Genomic DNA, 17,333 nt, shown 5'->3' on the forward strand with positions numbered 1-17,333 from the left:
TGGCTTTGAACCTTGATCCTCAGATCTCAGCCTCCTGAGTAGCTAGGATTACAGGCGTGAGCCATGGCTTCTCTGTATTTTATATGTTTATATCTGTGTTTATAGCTAATGCCCACATATGAGAGAAAACATGTGCCTTTTGTCTCTCTGAGCCTGATTTATGTAAAAATTTTTTCTAGGTCTATTTATTTCTGTGAAAATGACATAATATTATTCTTTCTGATAGATAAGCAAAATTCCATTGTGTGTAGTTACCATATTTTCACCATCTACTCATCCATTTTAAGGCATCTGGGCTATTTCTGTATCTTGGCTATAGCGAATAGTGTTGCAGTAAACATGGATTTTCAAGTGTCATTACTGTATCCCAATTTATAATCATTTGGATAAATGCCCAAGAGTGGTATAGCTGTATCTAGGGTAATTTTATGCTTAGTTTGTTGAGAAATCTCCAAACTACCTTCCAGAGTGGTTGCACCATTTACATTTATTTTAGGCTACTTCCTTACCTCAGGTAGGCCTACAGTTTATTTCTTGATAACTAAAGGAGAAACAGGAGGTGGAAGGAGGGAGGGAAGGGATTAGAAATACCAGAAGCATGGAGGTCTCTTCTTAGTCTTTCTAATGCTTGGGGCCTCTTAGGAGCTAGGTCATTCTATTTGGGGCCAGAGAATAAAGTTATCCAAAAGTAACAAAAAAGTCACAGGCACAGTGACTCCTGCCTATAATCCTAGCTACTCAGAAGGCTGATCTAAGTATCACAGTTCAAAGTCAGTCCAGGCAAGAAAGTCCATGAGACTCTTCTCTCCAATGAACCCCTAAAAAGCCGGAAGTAGAGTTGTATACAGATTTTCTCTAATACCTGTCCTTGTTTTGCATATGAGAAAAATAAAACCTGAGAAATTACAATGCAAGAGGTAACATGGTTAGTAGATGCTGGAGCCAGAGCTTGACATTAGATCTAACCTTCACAAATACCCCTGTAGGCTACCTCTCAGGGGAGGAGGCTCTTTGGGGCTGAGGCTGTGGAACTCTAGGAGCTGTGTCTTATCCTATTAAGACCCACACAGGCATCCCTGGAGGGCAATCATGCACTCCCAGCTAGTAGTCACAGTGCCAGGTTGACCTCTATCCTGGTCAGTGTCTGCTGTGCCTCCCTGTAGATTTTTCAGAGGGATGCTAGAATCTTAGCTGACCGTGGCCACCAGGTGGCGCTGTAAGGAGCTGGGACTTTTCTTGGTGAAACACCAGGATTCCTCTGTAAGAGGTTCCTGGGAAAGGAAAGAAAGAAAGGAAAGAAGGAAGGAAGGAAGGAAGGAAGGAAGGAAGGAAGGAAGAGAGAGAGAGAGAGAGAGAGAGAGAGAGAGAGAGAGAGAGAGAGAGAGAGAGAGAGAGAGAGAGAGAGAGAGAAGGAAGGAAAAGAAAGAAACCCCAGATCACCTGCCTAGCAAGCATAAAATCTTGCATTCAAACTTCAGTACCATCACCAAAAAAAGAAAACAAAAGACAAGCCCAATTTCTTGAGAATCTGATTTAATCTTCCAGATATGATTTGTGGGCATCTGTCACTAGTTTTGAATTGTGTTAATTACCTGAATGAGTGAAATATGGTTCACATAGTTTTAAAGTACAGAAAGGGATAGTCATGGTATAGCACAATAAAAAAGTATGCTCAAGCTGGGCACAGTGGCTCATGCCTGTAATCCTAGCTACTCAGGAGGGTGAGATCTGAGGATGGCAGTTCAAAGACAGCCTGGGCACTATAAAGTCCGTGAGACTCTTATCTCCAATTAATCACCCGAAAACAAGAAGAGGCCCTGTAGCTCAAGGGGTAGGGTGGTAGCCTTGAGTTGAAAAGCTCAGGGACAGTGCCCAGGACCAGTGTTCAAGTCCCACCACGGACAAAAAAAGAGAAAAAACAGAAAAGTATTCTCAAGACACTGGGTTATTTCTCCAGCACCAAACGAAGCATAAAAGTATGGGCTCAATTCCTCAGTTACCACATACACAGAAAAAACTGGGAAGTGGTGCTGTGGCTCAAGTGGTAGAGTGCTAGGCTAGAGAAAGCCCAAGGACAGTACCCAGAGAAGGAGCCTCAGAGAGGGACAGAAAAGTATGCACTTTGTGGGACTGAATTTAAAAACAGGATTCTATTCTTCTAATAGATTCTCCCTCCCTTTGTAAAACTGATATATGTGAATAATCAATCGTTATTTTCATCTGGAGTATTATTATTAGTCAAATCTAGATACAGTAAGTCATCAGTGTCTGTGGGTATTGGTTCCAGAATTCTCTTGTAGACTCAATTCTTCAGGTCCCAAAGCCTCTTCTCTATGGAACTAGGCCTGTTTTCCTGCTTGGAATAGTCTCTTGATTACTTATGACATCTAAAATAGTATAAATGCCTTGCAGAGAATTTTTATGTGATTTTGTGGGGCCAGGAGTTTGGCCTAGTGGTAGAGTGCTTGCTTAGTATTCATGAAGACCCGGGTTTGATTTCTCACTACCACATATATATAGAAAAAGCAAGAAATGGTGGCTCAAGTGGTAGAGCTCTAGCCTTGAGAAAGCCAAAGGACAGTGCTCAGGCCCTGAGTTCAAGGCACAGGTCTGGCAAAAAAAAAAGAGTTTTTATGTGATTTTGTTTAGGGAATATTGACAATTTTTTAAAAATGGCCAGGTGCCAGCGGCTTATACCTTTTATAATCCTAGCTACTCAGGAGGTTGAGATCTGAGAATTATGGTTTGAAGCCAGCCTGAACAGGAAAGACTATGAGATTCTTATGTCCAATTAACCACCAAAAAGCTGGCAAAGAATCTGTGGTTCAAGTGGTAGAGCCTTGAGTGAAGAAAGCTCAGGGACGGGACCCAAATCCTGAGTTCAAGCTCCAGGACTGCTATACACAAAAAACTGTACGTGTCCAATACTGATATAATTTTATTTTTCATTCCTTTTTTATAAGATAGACTTTTACCATGGTGCTCAGGCTAACCTTGAATTCCAGGGTTCACATGATCCTCCTATCTCAGCCCCTAAGTTCGAGCTGGGACTACAAGAATTAAACACCATACTCAGTTCCTCTCTACCCTCTAGAAAAAAATAATTGCTCAGAGACAAGTCGTATTCATGGAATTGAAAGGCTAACATTTAGAAAACAGAAAACCATGGAGTTCCAAGATACTGGTCCAAGGCTGGCCTCATCTCTTTCACACATGACTGGGATAGTCGTGAGTCATAGAATATTTCAATGAGCTAGTTCTTCTGGAATTTTCCCCAATGCTGAAGCATTTCTCTTTAAGTCTCACTGGAAATTTTCCAAAAGCCTACTTCCCTATACCCCAGTCAGACTAAATAAAGGTCAAGGGCAGGATGGAGTAGCACTTTGATCCCCAACCTGACTTTCAAAGCAAGGGGGGGAGCGGACGCTGTGTGAATGAGGAATAAGGAGCTTTCTTCCAGCTTCGTTCTCACAATGTGCATGATATAATGACATCAGGTGTTAAATATGAGGTATAGGAAAAGAATCAATATATTCACTGCTCAACAGCCCTTTTCTATACTGGCTATTTTGTTTTATTTTTGATGATACAAGGATTTGAATTTAGTCTTGTGCTTGCCAAACCAACACTGCCAACACTTTTACCATTGATCCACGATCCCCTCCAGCTCAGTCTTCTGTTTCTGTCTGTCTGTCTGTCTGTCTGTCTGTCTGTCTGTCTGTCTTTGTCTCTCTGTCTCTCTCATTCTCCTCTCTCTATCTCTCTCAGCTCCACTTCCATTTCTAGTATCTTTTATTTTTTTTTTGTAGTGAATTGGAGATCAGGGTCTCATGGAATTTCCTGCCTGGCTGGCTTCAAATGGTGATCCTCAAATCTCAGCCCTCTGAGTGGCCCTCCCTTCTTCCTTCCCTTTCTCTCTTCTCTTCTCTTCTTTCTCTCTTTCTTTCCCAGTTAGATGGTTAATATATTGTGCTTTCCAGAAATTTGTCATGATTAACTCTGTACTTAACAAAAACAACTCCATATGAATCCTTTTTTTCACACTGAATATATTTATCCAGCTCTACCCTGAATAGTCTTAGTCTGGAGGGGGGATAAGCATTAGATTTAGGATTTCTTTTCAGAAGTTTGATTTGTACAAAGATTATATTTTTACAGCTTTTCAGGAAACTGGCCTCCTTCCCATCCGGGGACATCTATATCATCTTTAGCATGACTTTCTGTTTCATTTGCTTCCAGGTCATTGGGTTATTGCTTCATGTGCTGATCTAAGGAGACCCCACACACACACCACCATGGGGGAGCCATCTCCCCTCTCCCTCACCCAGATTATCTTCCTTGCCAAGAGAAAAAGTAAGGGGCAGCAGATAGGAACATAAAGTTCTGTGAAGCACCAGAATAGCTAGGCTCTCCTTCTGGATTGAGGTGAGTGAGCTGCAGGGTGGAAGAGGGTGAAGGATTAAAGGAATCAGGCAGCCAGCTAGCTCCTTATTTACATCTAGCAAGCTTCCAACATGGCAGGTAGCAGGTGATGCAGATGAGTGAGTAGTGGTTGGTTGGTACCCATTAGCTTTGTGGCTTTGTTCACTCGGGTCTTGACAGTGCAGATACTGTGACAGGCTTAGATGTCCAGAAGGCTCATTAGGCAAATGGCGTGTGCAAAGCTGGAAGTTCAGCTGAGGGAGCTGAGGTCTCTACCTCAGGTCACAAGTGGGGTGTGTCTCAGGTGAGGGGAAGAAGGGAGAAAGGAGAGGGTGGAGTGTCTTAGACTGAAGTGAAGCTCTAAAAGGTGGGCAAGCCAGGCACTGGTCTGGTGACTCACACTTATAATCCCAGCCACTCAGGAGGCTGAGATCTGAGGATCACACTCAGCCAGGGCAAAAACTCTGTGAGATTCTTATCTCCAATTAACCAGCAGAAAAGCCAGAAGTGTAGCTGTGGCTCAAGTGGTAGAATGCTAGCCTTGAGCACAAAAAGCTCAGAGCCCTGAATTCAAACACTAGTATGACACACTCACAGCAACAACTGGATGGCATGATGATAAACGCTATGCAAGCCTGTACCATGCTGAATAACAGGTAATGAGCATGGTTTCTTGGTGCTGGGCGGGGTGAGAGCATGAAGCACTAATTATCTGTGTTCCTGAGCCAACCTTTGTCCTTTCCGGGCCTCCATCCGGTACTGTATACCTGTGGCCCTCAAGAGCCTTCTTGGCCATGCTGGCTTGGCTCAGCATCTGAGGGCTCTGGGCTTTGCATGCTGTACCTGAACCCTGAGGTCCTGCCCAGCTCCGCTTCTTTCTGCTGGGCTGGCAAGCTGGACAGCGCCCATGCTAATGTTCAGCATTTGGACAGCGCCTCAGGCTGCCATCACCCAAAACTAAGCAAGCAGACCAACCCCAGAGCAGAGGTTCCCTTCATGGAGCCGGAGCCCCAGTTCCCTTCTGAAAGATGTTGAGGGTATCAGCAGCCATAGGGGTTTCAAGGCTTGGCAGGGCAGGGGCATCTGGGCAGGCTTTTGGCTCCTCAGTGGAAGTGCTCAGAGACGGTTCAGCTTTTGGGGTCTGCCTTAGAATTCTTTTTTTTTTTTTTGACAGTCCTGGGGCTTAAACTCAGGGCCTAGGCACTGTCCCCTGAGTGTCTTTTGCTCAAGACACTACTACTTGAGCCACAGTACCATTTCTGACATCTTCTGTTTATGTGATACTGAGGAATCGAACCTTGGGCCTCATGCATGTTAGGCAAGCACCCTGCCACTAAGCCACATTCCCACCCCCTGCCTTAAAATCTTTAGAGCCAGTATTACTTGATTCGTTTATACCCTGATATCTTAATAGAACAGATAAAGGATTCTCACTTGCTCCTATGGGAAAGAAAAAATTTCCACTGTGACTGTTTCTAATCTTGTTGTCAATTAAGAGCTGGAGCCCAACACAAAGCATTATGTCATATCCTAGAATGTGGGGGAATTCTTTTTCTTTAAGTTCTTCAGTGTGGCTTTGATGTTGGACTCAGTAACTGGTTCTTAGCTTTTCAAGGTTTGGCATTTCCACTATGAGTCATAGTGTTCTCTGCTAGGCATCATTTTATTACCTAATGCTGTTTTTAGGCATGGAAGCTTACATGCACAGCAGGCAAACCTTTCAAGTGGCTCTTCTTAGCTGGGTAGCTATAATCCTAGTTGTTTAAGAGGTAAGATCTAGTGATTCACAGTTCAAAGCTAACCTGGATAGAAAATTCTGAGAGATACCATGTCCAAAATAAGCAACCAAAGAGCAGGACTGGAGGGATGGCTTAAGTGGCAGAGTACCAGCTATAAGCAAGCAAGCCAAGCAAGTGTGAGGCTCTAAGTTCAAACCTTAATACCTGAAAAAAAGGATACTTCTTTAGACAGATTGTAGATTGTGTACTTCTGTGTGTGTGTATGCTGAACCTTAGGCTTAAACTCAGGTCCTGGGTGCTGTCCCTAAACTTTTCTTTCTTTTTTTTATTGTCAGGGTAATATATAGAGGGGTTACAGTTACATTCACCAGGTAGTAGATGCATTACTTCTCACATATTGATACCCCTTCTCGTGTTTTTGTCCCCATTTTCCCTAAACTTTTCTACTCAAGGCTTGTGCTCTACCACTTGAGCCACAGCTCCACTTTCAGCTTTTTTTAGTAGTTAATTGGAGAGAAGGATCTCAAGAACTTTCCTGCTTGGGCTAGCTTTGAACTGTGATCCCCAGATCTCAGTCTCCTGAGTAGGTAGGATTACAGGTGTGCGCTACTGGGTGCCTGGCAGATTGGCCACTTGGTTGGATCATTCATTGCTTTGTTCCTTCACCTAGTGTCATCTGTCTTATTTAACCTTCTCAAATACCCAAATGAGGCCAGAATTGTTATCCCCCATCACAAATGAGAAAAATGTGACTCAGAGACGGTCTTCCTAAGGCAATCCAGTAAGTAATTAAACCAGGATTTTTGTTTAGTTCCTTCAACTTTTCTCTCTTTAAAAAAGAAAACAAAAACAAAAACGTGGGCCAGAAATGTGGCCTTCTATTATTCTCTCCCATCTGTCCCAAACCTACCTGCCCATTCCCTCAAGTTAACTTGATTCTGTAGTGTGTGTGTGTGTGTGTGTGTGTGTGTGTGTGTGTGTGTGTGTGTGCATGACAGTTGTTGGGTGTGAACTCAGGGCCTATATGCTCTTGCTTGGTGTTATTGTTCAAGGCTGGCACTATATCACTTAGGCCACACCTCCACTTACAGCTTTTTGGTGATTAATTGGAGATGATCTGTGATCTCACAGATTTCCTGCCTGTGCTGGCTGTGAACTGAGATCCTCAGATCTCAGCCTCCTGAGGAGCTAGGATTCTAGGCATGAGTCACTGTGGCCTAGATTCCATTGTTACATATATAAACTGAGTATTTTGACTGTTTCCACTCACGCTTTCCTCTCTCCATTCATCTGCCTTCTCTTCCCTTAACCCCGCCCCCATTCCGCAGGGGGGTACACCATTAGAGCCCTCCCCTTGTGTACCATACTTTAGTCAATCTATTTATGCATATGACCCTGTATCTATTTCCTATGTTTATAATATAGATCTAACTTAAGGGCCAGGATTTCACAGAACTCGGCTACCACAAGTAAGCTTTGCAGGTGGAATTTCGCAACCTGTAAAATGTGTACCAAACCCAGAATCCAAGGGACTGTTGGAGCTCTACCTGAAGCAGCACAGGAGTCTTGGTACTTTTTTGGGGGAGTACTTTTTTTTAATAGTGAATGGGTAGGTATTCCTAGGGTTTGAACTCAGAGACTCACACAAATTGGGCCAGCACACTTTACTACTTTAGCCATACCCCTACCATATTTTTCTTAGTCTCATGCTTTTGTGTATATGCAACAGTCCTGGGGCTAGGTACTGTCCCTGAGTTTTGTGCTCAAGGCTAGTGCTCTACCACTTGAGCCACAGCTCCACTTCTGGGTTTTGTTTTGTTTTTTTTTTTGTATGGTTAATTGGAGAGAAAAGTCTCAGGGACTTTTGTGCCTGGGCTGGCTTCAAACAATGATCCTCCGATCTTATCCTCCCAAGTAGTTAGGATTACCGGTGTGAGGCACGGGTGCCTGACTAATCTCATGCTTTCTGCCCCAGGCCCGCTTTAGACTGTGGTTCTACTTATGCCTCAGTAGTAGCTAGAGTTTCTGGTATGAACCACCACTCCCAGCTTGTTCTTTCAGATGGGGTCTTGCTACTTTTGCCTGAGCTGGCTTTAAAGCCTCAATACCCCTATCCCTGCTTTCCAAGTGGCTGTAATTACAGACATGAGTCATTGCACCCTGCCCTCTTAGCCATTTTACTTATATCACATAGTGCTGGGTGTGTGTAGTTACATGGTGAAATGCTTCCTTAGCATGCATGAGGCTCTCGGCTCAATTTTCAGCAGTGAAAAAACAACAAAAACAAAAACAAAAATGACAACAATTATGGTGGGAATTAAATGCTAAATGATGGACATAAAGGTTAATGACTCTCAAATAAAAAATAGTTCTCTGGGCTTAATGATACATGCCTGTAAACCTAACTACTAGGAAGGCCAAGGCAGGAGAATGAAAAGTTTGAGGTCAGTTTGTACAGTTTAGTGAGACTTTTTCTCAAAACAAAATAATTGCCAGGTTGCTCACGTCTGTAATCCTAGCTACTCAGGAGGCTAAGACCTGAGGATCACAGTTCAAAGCCAACCCAGGCAGGGAAGACTGAGAGAGTCTTATCCCCAATTAACCACCAGAAAACCAGAAGTGGTGCTACAGCTCAAGTGATAGAGCACTAGCCTTGAGCAAAAGAGCTTACAAGCCGTGCCCAGACCCCAAGTTCAAGCCCCATGACCAACCAAAATAATAATGATGACAATGATGATGATAACAAGAAGAAGAAGAGGAAGAAGAAGAAGAAGAAGAAGAAGAAGAAGAAGAAGGAGGAGGAGGAGGAGGAGGAAGAGGAAGGAGAAGGAGGAGAAGGAGAAGGAGAAGGAGGAGGAGGAGGAGGAGGAGGAGGAGAAGAAGAAGAAGAAGAAGAAGAAGAAGAAGAAGAAGAAGAAGAAGAAGAAGAAGAAGAAGAAGAAGAGGAAAAGAATGAACAAGACAAGAAGATTGGGAGTACTTAGGGGTATAGTACTTGGCTAGCATTTCCAAGGCACCGAGTCAATGCCTATTAATACACACACACACACACACACACACACACACACACACACACACACACACACACACACACACACACACACACACACACACACACACACACACACACACACCCCTGGAGCTTTGGCATGCTAAGTGGCTTTAGAACCTATTTAAGAATCCAAGCGCCCTAGCTGTGCAGGAGGTTCAGATCTGAGCATCATGATTTGAAGTCATCCCCGGGAAGCAAGTCCCAAGACTCTTATCTCCAATTAAAGCTGAAAGTAGAGCTGTGGCTCAAGTGGTAGAGCATGAGCATTGAGTGAAAAGAGCTCAGGGTTAGTGCCCAGGCCCTGAGTTTAAGCCCCATAACTACCACCAACAATAAAAAAGCATCCACGTGCCTCTTTCCTCATTGTTTTGCCTCTTCTCACCACAGGGAGAGGCTTTCTTTAAAGTTCTCTTATCTCCCTGACCCAGTTGACAGACATCACCAAAAGAGGAGTGTGATTGCTTCAGTTTTCTTGTTGAAATTTCATTAACTGGAAAGCACTAACCTCATAGGAAGAATTACTAAAATGTCAACACATCTAGCCAGATTTTCATCAAGCACCATTGTTCCCTACTCCAGTCCCACAGAGAATCAGGTAAAAATCTGTTTTCTGTTCTGCAATCTGGGTTTGCCCACTGAGTCATGGAAGAAACATTTACTGTTCCACTAAAAAAAAATCATTGCATTCCATTCTTTTCCTCCTTTGTAGAAAAAGAGTGAGTTTTTAAAGTTTTTAAGTTGATGGGTAATCATGCTCCTATGGTTATCTTATGCTGTGACTTTTGTCTTTTTGCCTGCTGACCAATTTATATGCTTTTTATTCCCACTTAAAAAAATCTATTGTTGGTTGGGCATGGTGGCCCATGCTTATAATCCCAGCTACACAGAAGGAAAAGGTAGGAGGATCTCAGGTTCAAACTGGCCTTAATAAGCTGGGTGCTAGTGACTCATGCCTATAATTTTAGCTACTATGGAGACTTAGAGAGCCCCAGCAGACAAATCAGAGAGACTCTTATCTCCTGTTAATCAGCAAACAGCCCCAAATGGAGCTGTAGCTTAATAACCTTGAACAAAAAAGCCAAGCAAAGTGCCAGGCCCCAAGTTCAAATCCCATTACAAGTACACACACACACACACACACACACACACACACGTGTGAGACTTTACCTGAAAAATAACTAAAGCAAGGGCCAGGAGTGTGGCCTAGTTATGGAGTGCTTGCCTAGCCTGCAGCAAGCCCTGGGTTTGATTCCTTGGTACCACATACACAGAACAAGCGGAAAGTGGTGCTGTGGCTCAAGTGGTAGAGCACTAGCCTCGAGTTCAAGCCCCAGGACTGGCAAAAAAAATTTTAAAAATCAGGGGTGGGGGTGGGGGGGAGGGAAATGGGGACCAAGACATGAGAAAGGGTATCAATGTATGTGAAGTAATGCACCTTCTATCTGATGAATATAATGTATTTATTAATTACAATAAAATATATGGGAAAAAAAACTAAAAAAGGGCTGGAGGGTGTGTCTCAAGTATTAGAGCACCTGCTTAGCAGAATTCAAGCTTCAGTACCATAAATTAGTAAGTAAATAAATACATAAACTAGAATATATAGTTAGCTCATTCCATGAACTTTGAGAAGGCAGAGAGGAAATTTCTCCAGTTTCTACAGTGCATAGAGCTTTCTCTCTAGATGATTTCTGTCAGCTGGATTCTAGAAGAGCATCTGCTTGGTTAAAGGTGAGAACCATGAAAGGTTCTGGCAAAGAGTCTCCTAGCTGCTGAGGGGAGAAGGGAACTGTGTAGTCACACAGCCTTTCCAGCTGAGATGTGTGGGAGCCATTAATTTGTGGCTACACAAATTAGGGTAGCCACAAACAGGAAATACACGCCCCTGCGTACAACTGAGCTAAAATGCAGACTGACTTCTGCATCCTTCTGACTGGTAAACGTGAAAATAGGATACTGGCACACAGCTGTAACCCAGTACTTGCAAGGCTGAAGTAGGAGGACTGGGGAGGTCAAGGCCAGCCTGAACTACACAGTAAAGACTCTGTCCAAAAAACAAAACAAAAGCCAACTTCCAACCCTAAAAATACACAGTACTTGTAAGAGTAGGGGAACAGATACTCCTAGGATTAAACTGACCACCAGTGTCTCACACCTGTAATCCTAGCTATTCGGGAAACTGAGATCTGAGGATTGCGGTTCAAAACCAGTCTGGGTAGAAAATTCTGTGAGACTCTTACATCAGATTAACCAGCCAAAGGCTGGAAAGAGAGCTGTGGCTCAAGTGGTAGAACACCAGACTTGAACAAAAAAGCTAAAGGAGAGTACAAGGCTCTGAGTTCAAGTCTCACTACTGGGCCCCCTTTACCTCCATGCCTTTCCCCCAAAAAAGCAAAGAAAGAAAAAAAAATGGGATTAATTGCAACCATTTAAAACACACAGGGCCCTTTGATGAAAGAATTCCATTTTTGTGAATCCATGCTGTGAAAAGAATGTATCAGGTCTGTTTCTTGGTGTTAGTTCCTATGAATTATGTGTATCTCCATGAGATGCTAATATTCATTTTTGTTTTATACAACTAAGCATTTGATAACGGACAGTGTCTGATTCCAGTAGGCATTGGACCTTTCTTCCTTGGGGTAGTAATTTTTATAGAACCTCACAGTTGAAGACCATATAACCCGGCCTTCCTTAGAACTGGGTAGAGTCAGTCTAGTCAATAGGGGATAAATAGAGGAACGCCTGTTAGCTCCTGGAGAATTATTCAGCTGGAAATTTTGGCCCTGTCAGGTATTATGAATGTTTGTTGGACTCCTAAACTGAAAAGACAGAGTTGGAAGCCATAGAATGGCTGATTTCTGCCAAGGAATAAGAAGAAAAAAAACAAAACAAAAATCAGAGAGAAATAGTTTTATAGAGAAAGGAAATGGACCAAATGAGAAACCAAAGAGATAAGAATGGGTGCTGGGGAATTCCTGGTCATGCTATGACATCTTAGGATTCTCAGCAATTACATCCTAGCTCTCATTTTTATTTTGGGAGTGTTGGTAATGAGACTTGAACTCAGAGCCTCATGCTGTTGCTCAACTTTCTTGTTCACAATTGGTGCTCTTATCACTTGAATCACACCTTCAGTCTGAGGTAGAATCTTCAGACTTTTCTATCCAGGCTGGCTTCAAACTTTGAACTTTAGGTCTCAGCCTTCTAAATACTTAGGATTATAGGCATGAGCCACTAGCACCTGGCTGTAGCACTCATTCTTCATGAATGAGACCATTACCCCTCTCCCTGTTTGTTTGTTCGATTCTACATTTTCCTTCAGCTAATGTAAATTTTAATCTTTATTTTTTCAAGAAAATCAGATTTCCTAAATTATGGTCTTTTTTCCTTTCTTTTTTGTCAGTCCTGGGGCTTGAACATGGGGTCTGGGCACTGTCCTTGAGCTTTCTCAAGGCTAGTACTCTGCAACTTGAGCCACAGCACCACTTCTAGCTTTTTCTGTGTATGTGGTTCCAAGGAATCGAAGCCAGGGTTTCCTGTATGCTCTCAGACAATCATAGTCTTTTATAATAAACTTTATTTTGTATGTGATAGCCAATGAAGTATAGTAAAGAAACTGAGACGTGATGTGTGACTTTCATGGTTATTGTGAGATAATTATGAATAACTGATTTACTTATTTAAAAATTATTATTATTATTGCCAGTCCTAGGGGCTTGAACTCTGGGCCAAGGCATTGATCCTGAGCTTTAGTGCTCAAGTGCAGTGCTTTACCACTTGAGTCACAACTCCACTTGCAACCTTTTGTGGTTAATTGGAGATAAGAATCTCACACACTTTTCTGCCTGGGCAAGCTTCTAACTTTGCTCCTCAGATCTCAGCCTCCTGAGTAGGTAGAATTACAGGTGTGAGCTACCTATTAATAAAAGTTCCTTTGTCTTATCTGAAAAGGTGGAAAGGTTTTCACCAAAGAGGAAATTGAACTGTTAGAGAAGCAGGTCTGCAGGTTGAGTTTGGATTCCAAAAGTTTGCTCTCCCTGAGGGGAGGGGTTTTTTTTTTGGAGGGGGGAAGAGGTACAGGTTAAGTGTTCTAGGGTAAAGCAACAAGAACGAATGGAGTGTCCAGAACTGGAGATTAATCATCTGTAAAATATGTGACTCTTTGGAACTTCAGTTCTGGCTAGTCACAGGGAAATGGTCTATGGATTGGTCTCTTGGGGGAATTGAACCCAGGACTTTCATGTATGCCAGGCAAGCACTCTACCACTAAGCCACATTCTCAGCCCTCAAAGTCACTTTTGACTTGACTGCTTTGAAAACAAGATTCTATTCACCTACCTGTGGATCCACCAAGGATAATGAACTGCTGGCTTTGCTGGATTATCTGTGATGCCTTTGATGTCTGTCTGCCTCACACATACACTCACTAACCACAGACAGGCAAACCAGTTCCTCTTCATTCTCTCAATGGCCTTGAAGGCTTTCTTCCTAATGAGGAGACTCACTGTTTTTCACTGAGGCTTGGGTTTTTCTGATCTTGTTGGAGTGTCAGTAGGACTCACAGAAGGAAGGGATAGGAAGAGGTGGCCCAGGCAGGAAGGTCTGTGAGAATCTTATCTGCAATTAACCACTGGAAACTGGAAGTGAAGCTGTGGTTCAAAATTGTAGAGCATTAGTCTTGAGCAAAAGAGCTCAGGGAAAGCACCCAGGCCCTGAGTTCAAGCCCCATGACTGGAACTAACAAACCTCTCAGCTTTAAGGAAATAAAAAAAAATACTTTATTCTTTTTGTCTGTTTAAATATTTTTAAAATTCCATTAATCTCCTCCTTCTTTCCCCAGAAAATGAAGCCAAAGATGAGTGATTATTGCCTGGGATTGTGGAGTCAAGTTACTCTGTATCACATGTCCTGTCATGGAAAAGATCACATGAACTTCTATGTCCTCTATTTTGACATATGACCTACTTGGTCTTCTCATTCATTCTTCCTGATCTAACAGCTACTAGAATTCCATTATCACTCTTTTAATCCTCTCAGTTCTCTCTCCCGCCTCCCTCCTTCCTTCCTTCCTCTCCCTTCCACCCCCCCCCCATCTTTCTTTATGATACCAGTCCTGGCCTTGAACTCAAGGCCTGGGCACTATCTTTAAACTATTTTGTTCAAGGCTAATGTTCTACCACTTGGACCATAGCTTCAATTCCTGCTTTTTTCGTGGCCAATTGGAGATATGAACCTCCTGGACCTTCCTGCCTGGACTGTTTTCAAACTAGATTCCTCAGATCTCCGCTTCCTGATTAGGATATCAGGTGTGAGACACTGACACCCAAAGCATCTCTGTTCATTTTTGTTGTTGTTTTTGTTATCCTAAAGTGATATACAGAAGGATTACAGTTATGTAAGTCAGGTGAAGATTATATTTCTTTTTTGACAATGTTACTCATTTATTTTTGTTAGTTGTGGGGCTTGAACTCAAAGCCTAGGTCCTGTTCCTGAGATTTTTTTGCTCAAGTCTAGCACTTTACCATTTTGAGCCACAGTACCACTTCTGGTTTCTAGGTCTATAGGAATTTATCCATTTCTGATAGATTTTTTTTTCATTTTATTTGCATATCGATTTTTTTGAATATAGATTTTTGAAAGTAGTCTTTCATAATCTTTTAGATTTCTTGGATGCGTGTTGTAATGTTTCCTTTGGCATTTCTTATTTTGTTGATCTAAGTCTCTTCTTCTTCAAGTTAGCCAATGGTTTATCAATTTTATTCACACTTTCCAAAGAACCAGCTTTTTGTCTCATAGATATTATGTATAGTATTTGTTTTTTATGATTGCTGCCCTAATCTTTATTCTCTTTAGAGACTGTAGACAAAGGTCTAGTAGTTTGGGGTTTGGTTTCTTCCTGTTTTTTTTTTTTTTAAACTAGTAGCTTTAGTTGCATCATGAGGTTACTTATTTATGCTGTTTCTGCTTTCTGTATGTGCACGCTGAGAACTGTGAACACTGCTTTTGCAATATCCCAGCGGTTCTGGTATGTTGTCTTCTCATTTTCATTGAACTGTAAGCAATTTCTGATTTTCTCTTTTATTTCTAAGTGACCCATGTGTTGTTCAGCCGTTTGTTGTCCAGTGTGCATGTGTTTGAATGTTTTCTGCAGGATGTTTTGTTGTTGAGAACTAGTTTAATTCCATTGTGATCAGATAGTGCCAGGAGTTATCTTCTTTTTGTATTTGTTCAGACTTGTCTGTTCTAGGATTTGGCCAATTTTGGAGACGGTTCCATGGGCTGCTGAATTGTGTGCTTGTTGGGTGAAATGTTCCATAGATTTCTATTAAGTCCATTTGGACTATTGTATCATTTATTTAGAAGTTTCTTCATGAGCTCTTTGGTTTGCTGGACCTGTCCTTTGGTGAGAGTGAAGGGTTACAGTGTCTCACTTTTATTATGTTGGTGGTCTGTTATGCTCTGTATCTCTAAGAGTGTTAGTATTTAGGTACTCCATTGTTTGATGCATGAGTATTAACCACTGTGATTTCCTCTTTGTGGATCATTCCCTTTATTAATATGTAATGTTTGTCTCTTTGTACTGATTTTAATGAGAAGTCTATTTTATCATATACCCGTATGGCTACTCTGGTCTTCTTGCAAAATGCATTTGCATGAAAGATTTTTTTCTATCCCTTCACTTAGAATTTGTGTTTATCCCTATTGTGTTGTCATTTTTTTTTTTAACCAGGGTCCAGGCATTGTCCTTGGACAGTTTTGCCCAAAGCTAGTGCTCTGCCACTTGAACCACAGTGCCACTTGCAGCCTTTTCTGTGTATGTAGTACAGAGGAATTGAACCTAGGGTTTCATGCATGCTAGGTGAGCACTCTACCACTAGGCTACACTCCCAGCCTTGAATGTCATATATATATATATATATATATATATATATATATATATATATAGGCCTTGAGCTCAGTGCCTGGGCATTGTCCTTGGGCTTTCTCAAGGTTAGAGCTCTACTACTTGAGCCATAGCACCATTTCTGGCTTTTTTCTATGTATGTGGTACTGAGGAATTGAACCTGGGTCCTCATGCATGCTAGGCAAGCACTCTACCACTAGGCCAAACTCCCGGCCTGAATGTCATTTTTTTTTTTTCCAGTCCTGGGCTTGGGCTCAGGCCTTGAGCACTGTCCTTGGACTTTTTTAAGGCTAGCACTCTACCACCTGAGCCTCAGCACCACTTCTGGCTTTTTGCTATGTATGTGGGGTACCGAGGAATCAAACCCGGGTCTTCGTGCATGCTAGGCAAGCACTCAACCGCTAGGCCAAACTCCCACCCCCCGAATGTCATTTTTTAAAGAAAAAACAAAACCCTTGTTTCCGTTTTCTGGAGTTTATTTCTATAAATATTTTAGATGGTCAGCGATTTCTGGTCTTTTAGAAGAAGGAAAAAGAATGCTTGTCATAGTACCCAGAATTTTGTAACTTGTGATGAAATTATTTGTACATAGAGCCTCTTGGTTATTTTCAGAACAATGACTGGCCTGGTTTATTTTTCCCCATCACAGTGTCTGGCGTAGATAACACTGGAAAAATGTTAGTCCCTCCTTTTTCCCTTCCCTCCACAAAGCCATTTGACTCCCAGTAGTTTCTTTCCCCAGAATCAGCATTCCATTCCTGTGGAGTGAGAGAATTGCCTTCTGCCCTCAGGCAGTTGTATTTTTGTGAAACAACACTAACAAACTGTTACAAAAATTACTTATCTAAAAATGGTTACTGTTATAGACTTAAGGTAGAGTCTTGGAAAGAGTTTTATTTTTTTTTTAATAGTTTGGCTGGCGGGTTGTTCTGATGTATGTGATATTTGTTGAGGATGCAGAGTCCAAAATCGAGTCCAGTGAGTTTTGTGTTTAGTATGACAGAACTCTCTAAAGGAAGTGTTTGCCAGTCTGTGGTCTTGTTTTTAGAATTCCTTCTTTCTTTCAAACCTCTTTGGAAGATCAATTATCCATTAGTGGAAAAGAAGGTAAGGAAAGTGTTCTCATTTCTAAATACATTTGACTGAAATTCTAGGCAATTCTTTTTTTTAGCTTGGAGGTTGATGTTTTATTGGTATTATTTTTTGCCAGTCTTGG

The 17,333-nt window shown here is 42.0% G+C and overlaps 1 protein-coding gene across 1 annotated transcript in view; it reads left to right on the forward strand.

Moving 5' to 3' along the window:
• The first annotated feature begins 7,586 nt into the window (after positions 1-7,586).
• Herc1 (HECT and RLD domain containing E3 ubiquitin protein ligase family member 1) overlaps positions 7,587-17,333 on the forward strand; it is a 183,000-nt gene continuing 173,253 nt past the window's right edge. Inside the window, exons 1-2 of the mRNA XM_090358216.1 lie at positions 7,587-7,730; positions 9,601-9,808. The gene's annotated coding sequence lies outside the window, so the exon portion shown is untranslated. The remainder of the gene's footprint in view (positions 7,731-9,600; positions 9,809-17,333) is intronic.

This window comes from Megascapheus bottae, chromosome 25, assembly GCF_031878675.1.
Source record: "Megascapheus bottae isolate mThoBot1 chromosome 25, mThoBot2.hap1, whole genome shotgun sequence".
In the NCBI taxonomy this organism is placed as follows: domain Eukaryota; kingdom Metazoa; phylum Chordata; class Mammalia; order Rodentia; family Geomyidae; genus Megascapheus; species Megascapheus bottae.